Raw genomic sequence first — 6,000 nt, 5'->3', positions numbered from 1 at the left:
AAAGACCTTCGAGTTCGACTACGCTCAGCTCAAAGGCACATCATTTACAACATAGCTCAAGGCAAGAAGGGCAATTTGCCAACAAAAGACCTTCGAGTTCGACTACGCTCAGCTCCAAGGCATATCATTTACAACATAGCTCAAGGTAAGAAGGGCTATCTGTCAATAAAATTGTCGAGTTCGGTTCCATTCAGCTCGATGACACCTCAATCACATTACTGTTCGGCTGTAATCGAGGTTTTCAAGACGAGAAGAAGACCTGGGTTAACAGTGCCTTAGTGAAAATAAGTAGTTTTTCCGGTAGCATAGCTTAGGTCGAGAAGAGCTATCTGTCAGCGAAGACCTTTCGAGTTCGGTTTCATTCAGCTCGAGGGTTTGTCAACCACATGGTGGAATTAAAGAATTACTTTCTAGTCTGATTTTTAAACCAAGGTCTTTAAACCGAGAAGAAGACCGATGTTGACAATAATTTGGCATTGAGAAGACACGTTCCAATTCAAATTCCATACCACGGCTTAAATTCCATATCATTTCAAGATGGACTCGACTTCGCGACAGAGGAGCCATCCACAACCCAATTCGATAGGGAGTTATTCTTCAACTCCACCGAACGAAAATTTGTGTCTTTTTATCTTTGTCCTATTTTTCGTTCTACGAAAAAGGACAAAGAGGGGTAGTTGTAGACACTCATTTTCGTCCATATATTTTTTATTTTGTTTATATATTATATAATTTTGAAATTTTTTTGAAAATATATAAGATATATAGTTTTTAAAACATTTTTGAAAACATATATATATTATATAGTTTTTAAAACATTTTGAAAACATTTATATATTATATAGTTTTTAAAACGTTTTTGAAAATAAATATAATATATAGTTTTTGAAAAACATTTTGAAAATATATATAATATATATTTTTTAAAACATTTTTGAAAATTATATAGTTTTCTAAAAAAATTGAATTTATATATAATATATAGTTTTTAAAATAAACAATTTTAAAAATGTATATTATATAGTTTTTATATTTATTATTATTATTATTATTATTACTATTATTTTTTTATTATTACTTATTTTATTTTATTTTTTTCAGGTCTAAATGGGTCAACTGTCCAGTAGTCCAAATCTGGTCCAACTTTGGGCTTGATCCAGCCCGTTGGAGTTTAGAGTTTGGGAACCCTAAAAGATGCTCAGTTACCGCACCACACGGGAGTCAAAGGGTCATTGGAGAAACGACCAGCCGAAATCCCGGGACTGACCCATCCCGGGATGACCGGTCAACCACGAATAAGAACGACCCTGTGATATCCGAGATCGACCCCCAAAATGGCATGAAACTGCCCTCATCGGGGCTATATAAATACACTGCCAACTTCGAGCAAAGGGAGGGTACACCGACCATCAACAGTAAACCAAGAACACTGCCAGAAAAACACATGGCCACACCAAACATAACCCACAGGCACAACCAACAGAAAATACCCACAAGTAAACCGAGAACAATCAGATTGAACCCAAAGGGCCAACAAACGAACAACCAAGTATCATCGAGAGCCACGACAAACACACAAAACAATCGAAATACACAACATCCACACAGAAACACAAAGCAAAAAACCATAACAAAAAAAAGAAGGCAACCAAGAGGACCATCGGGAGACGAAGAGCCGTCGAAAAAGGTATAAAAAACCGAAAGGTTTTTCTTAAAATCTACGGCGGTAGAGGTGGAGTTTGAGTTTTTTGGCCTCAGATCGATGTTCACAAGGGAGAGAGGGTTTATTTAAGTGAGCTTTGAGGCGGCGGTGATCGGTGGCAGGGGTTCGGCCGGGGAGCTGGTTGAGAGAGATGACTAGTTGAGAAATGGTGAGAAATGAGAGAAAAATGGTAATTGATCTATTTAAATACCAGGGGCCTCTGTGCAATTAGAGGATTTTTGAATTCGCTCCGCGATCCCTTGAAGTTTGAATCGCATTACAATCCGGTCACCATTTGTAATTTTACCTTTGGATTCTCAATTTATTCAATTTAGTCATTGTTTATACTTTGTGAATTAACCCTCTAATTTTGTTTTTTTTGCAGTTTGGTTTTTTGGCCTCAATTTAATACTCTAATTTCTTTTAAATTAATATTATTTTTTACATCATTTTTATTTTATTTACTGTAAAATTTAACATTTTTTGTGGATTGTTTAACATTTTTTGATATTTTATTTTTATTTCTTTATTCCCATTTTTTATTTTTATTGTTATGTTTTTCTCTTAATTTATTTAATATTCCTTTTTTTATTTACTCTTTTTCTTCGATTTACTTTTTCTAACCTTTTTACTCCTTCTATTTGATATTTCATTATTTACTTATTTATTTATTTTTCCAATTTAACATCATTTTGACCTTTTTTCAGTAATCATCTCAATCGATCAAAGTTGAGTAATTCGAATAGAATGTTTTAAATTTTAATTTTAATTTTCTCAAGTATAGACAATCGATAAATTAATTGGTACCGAAAGGGAGGTTCAAGTGTGCTAATCCTTCCTTGACCGTAATCGACTCCTGAACCCGACAAGTTTCTGGTACAACGTAGATCAGGTAAGATGGTGTCTGACCCACCTAAATTCATTTTAAAGTGGTCGGTGGTGTCTCCAATTCATTTAATCTAAGTCGGAGCCCAATTTCGGGCCCAACCAAACGACGGTTCCGACAACAGCCATTATGCATTGCCTTCCCTCATGGCGAAACACCGTAGGTTTAATCCATCTTCTACCTACTTTCCATCGAATGTCGAGTGAAAATCCTCTCAAACGTATTACTAAATTCCACATGGTTTGTTCCAGCATAAAACCGTAGGAAGTATCCGAGGATCAAATTGAACTTCACACTTTCCTTTTCTCCTTAGCCGATTTGGCTAAGGATTGATTTTTCTATTTACCTCATAATTCTGTTAATACTTGGGCTGACATGACTCGTCTTTTTCTTGACAGGTTCTTCCCAACAGCGAAGACAGTGAACTAAGAATAAGTATCTTAATGGTTCGATAGAAGAATGGAGAGTCGTTATACGAGTATGGGGAACAATTTAAGAAACTCTGCACTAGCTTCCTATAATATGGACCTTCAGGACAGACATGCCTTCGGTACTTTTATGAAGGATTGCTCCCTTTGGAGGTGAAGATGATTGATACAACTAGTGGAGGGGCCCTTGTGAACATGACTCTGAATGCAACCAAAAATCTAATTAATAAGTTTGTCTATTCCATTGAACCCATTCGTTGGGTACGAGATAAGTACAATTTCCTTAGAAAATAAAATTAATAAGTTGGCTGATATAGTTCAATCTCTCTTTGTAGGAAAAATAGGTTCAACTAGACTTTGTGGAATATGCACAATGTCGGACCATCCTACGGATTATTGTCCGATGTTACAAGAAGATACTACCTCACAAATAAATGCAGTGGGTAATTTTCTGAGACCTCCTTAGAGATCTTGTAATCCTAACATAAATACCTACAATCCAAGGTGGAGAGATCATCCAAATTTTAGTTTTAGAAAAAAATTGAGATCAAATCAAGCCTATCAACCGAGGCAACCTCTACCACAGTTGTATCAACTGCCATGTCATCGTTCGAGTTTATCGTTAAACAGTTGACACTATCACATGCTATGTGTGATTCTGGTGCTTCCATTAATGTTATGTCACTTTTTGTTTACAACTTACTTTCTGTTGAGCCTTTGAAGGAAATAAGAGTGACATTAAAACTCACCGATAAATCCATCATTTATCCTGAGGGGCTCCTTAAGAACGTACTAGTTAAGGTAAATGAACTAATTTTTCAAGCATATTTTTATGTTATTGACATAGAGAATGACCACACCAATACTTTTTTTGAAATCCTTCTTAGCCATCCCTTTCTAAGTACAACACATAACAAAATTGACGTGAGAAGTGAAATTCTTACTATGAAATTTGACGACGAGGTTGCTAAATTTGACATATACAAGACGATGAAGTGTCTAAACACTGTTGTAAATATTAGTTTTATAGATGTTATTGAATCTTTCGTTGATGAGTATATGTAAACTAACTTTGTTGATAATTTGTGTAGGGAATTAGGTGAAGCATTACCATTGTCAAATAAATAGGCCTTTTTCTCAAATAAATAATCTAAGAACGTAGTATAGAGAAGAAAAGGGTCGATCTGCAGGGATTTAGAAATTTCCAATATCGAGTTGAATTGATCTTTAAGCAAGAAATTTGTAAGAAAAATAAAGAAGGTGATTTAACAAAATAAATTAAATAAAATTAAAAATAAATAAATAATGCAACAATAACAAAAGATTGAAAACAATTATGATGAGAGATAGCATCTAGCTTCGCTTTGCCTCAATTCATCTCTATCATTGAAATAAATTTTACTTCGAGTACTTTCTGGTTACAGTATACAAGGCTTAACCCTTGTAACTTGCTCTTCTCTCTTGTGAACTAATTTCCAAAGCCAATCCTTAGAATTTAGCCCTTGTTTGGATTAATGTCGACTATTGACGTTAACGCCAATGTTGTGATTTAGTACTAGAAAGGTTTGTACTCAGATTATTGTGTCTCGATGAGAATCAAATTCGAACTTGATTTCCTTTAGTGGATCGCCACTAAGTTTGTTCTTAAGGAATTGAATTTTCTACAAGCCGACTCTTCTTTTCAACGGTAGATTACAATGTCGATCAAGCCAATGTGCATTCTTTAGATTGAAGGTTTCGAGATGCTTAAAGGAAAGGCTGATTGCCAATGCTATATTTTCAAAATTCAAGAAAGAAATATGAAGATATTAAGCTACTTTTCAATTCTCATGAAACGGATTGAGTCATCGCTCAGCTATCGACTAAATAGAAGTTTAGCTAAGCATGATATAAATCATACTTAGCATGTGGAAAAGAAAAATAAAATAAAGAAGATGAAGAATAAGAATAATCTTTATAAAAATCCCAAAGCTAATTAAAGGCAAGAAAAAAAATACATACATCAAGCTTCACCCTGATGAGTTTTTATAGCTTGAGAAAACCTAAAGAAAATAAAATACTTAAAGAAAATAAAATCCCAAGAACATTGAAATACTTAAGTTCTAATTGATAGCAATCTTAAAACCCTAAGTAATAACAAACTAGAATCCTAATTAATTAAATAATAAATATCAAATGTTTGAATTCAATTACGACTCTCAAATCCAATAATCTTTTTCCGTTCGACCTTTATTCCTTGATTCTGCTGGCTGGATTGTCTTCTAAAAGTTATCACTGACTGAACTGTAGATTTTTCTGTGTCGACATCGTTATGCTCTGAGTCATGCCCATGTGTCCAACCTTGATTCCAAAAAATAATTTTTTTTGCAAAACTTGCCTTTTAATTGTTTTTTTCTAAAAAATAGAGTCCTGCATAGAATTGAATGTAAACAACCCAATTTCGCAATATCAAAGAGATAACACTAATTAATTAGCAACGAAACATTAACAAAATAAAACACCCATCATTAGGGAACTACGATGAAAAAGTCAGGGAGTTAGAAAATATTTTTTCTATTCAATCTAATTTAAGTTTAACTTCATGTAAGTCTAAACTTTACCTTCCATTTTGCAGGCACCGAAAATCGAGTTAAAGTAGTTACTGAACCATCTCAAATACACATTTTTGGGATATAAATCTACCTTGTTGGTTATCATCTTGAATAAATTTTTAAAGGAAGAGGAAGAGGACTTAGTGATGGTTTTGCACGCTTACAAGGAGACAAGCAGATAAACTATAACCGACATTAAAAGGCTTAGTCCATCAACGTGTATGCATAAGATAAAGGTTGAAGAAGACGTAGAAGCATCCCAAAAAGGCCAGAGGGATCTTAATCCTTCAATGATGGAGGTGGTGAAAAAAGAAATTCAAAATCTCTTAGACGTCAACGTCATCTACCTGATATCCGAAAGTAATTGAGTAAGTCTAGCCCATGTGGTTCCTA

This window comes from Hibiscus syriacus, unplaced genomic scaffold, assembly GCF_006381635.1.
Source record: "Hibiscus syriacus cultivar Baekdansim isolate YM2019G1 unplaced genomic scaffold, ASM638163v2 tig00112737_pilon, whole genome shotgun sequence".
Lineage (NCBI taxonomy): Eukaryota > Viridiplantae > Streptophyta > Magnoliopsida > Malvales > Malvaceae > Hibiscus > Hibiscus syriacus.
This window is presented reverse-complemented; position numbering follows the sequence as displayed.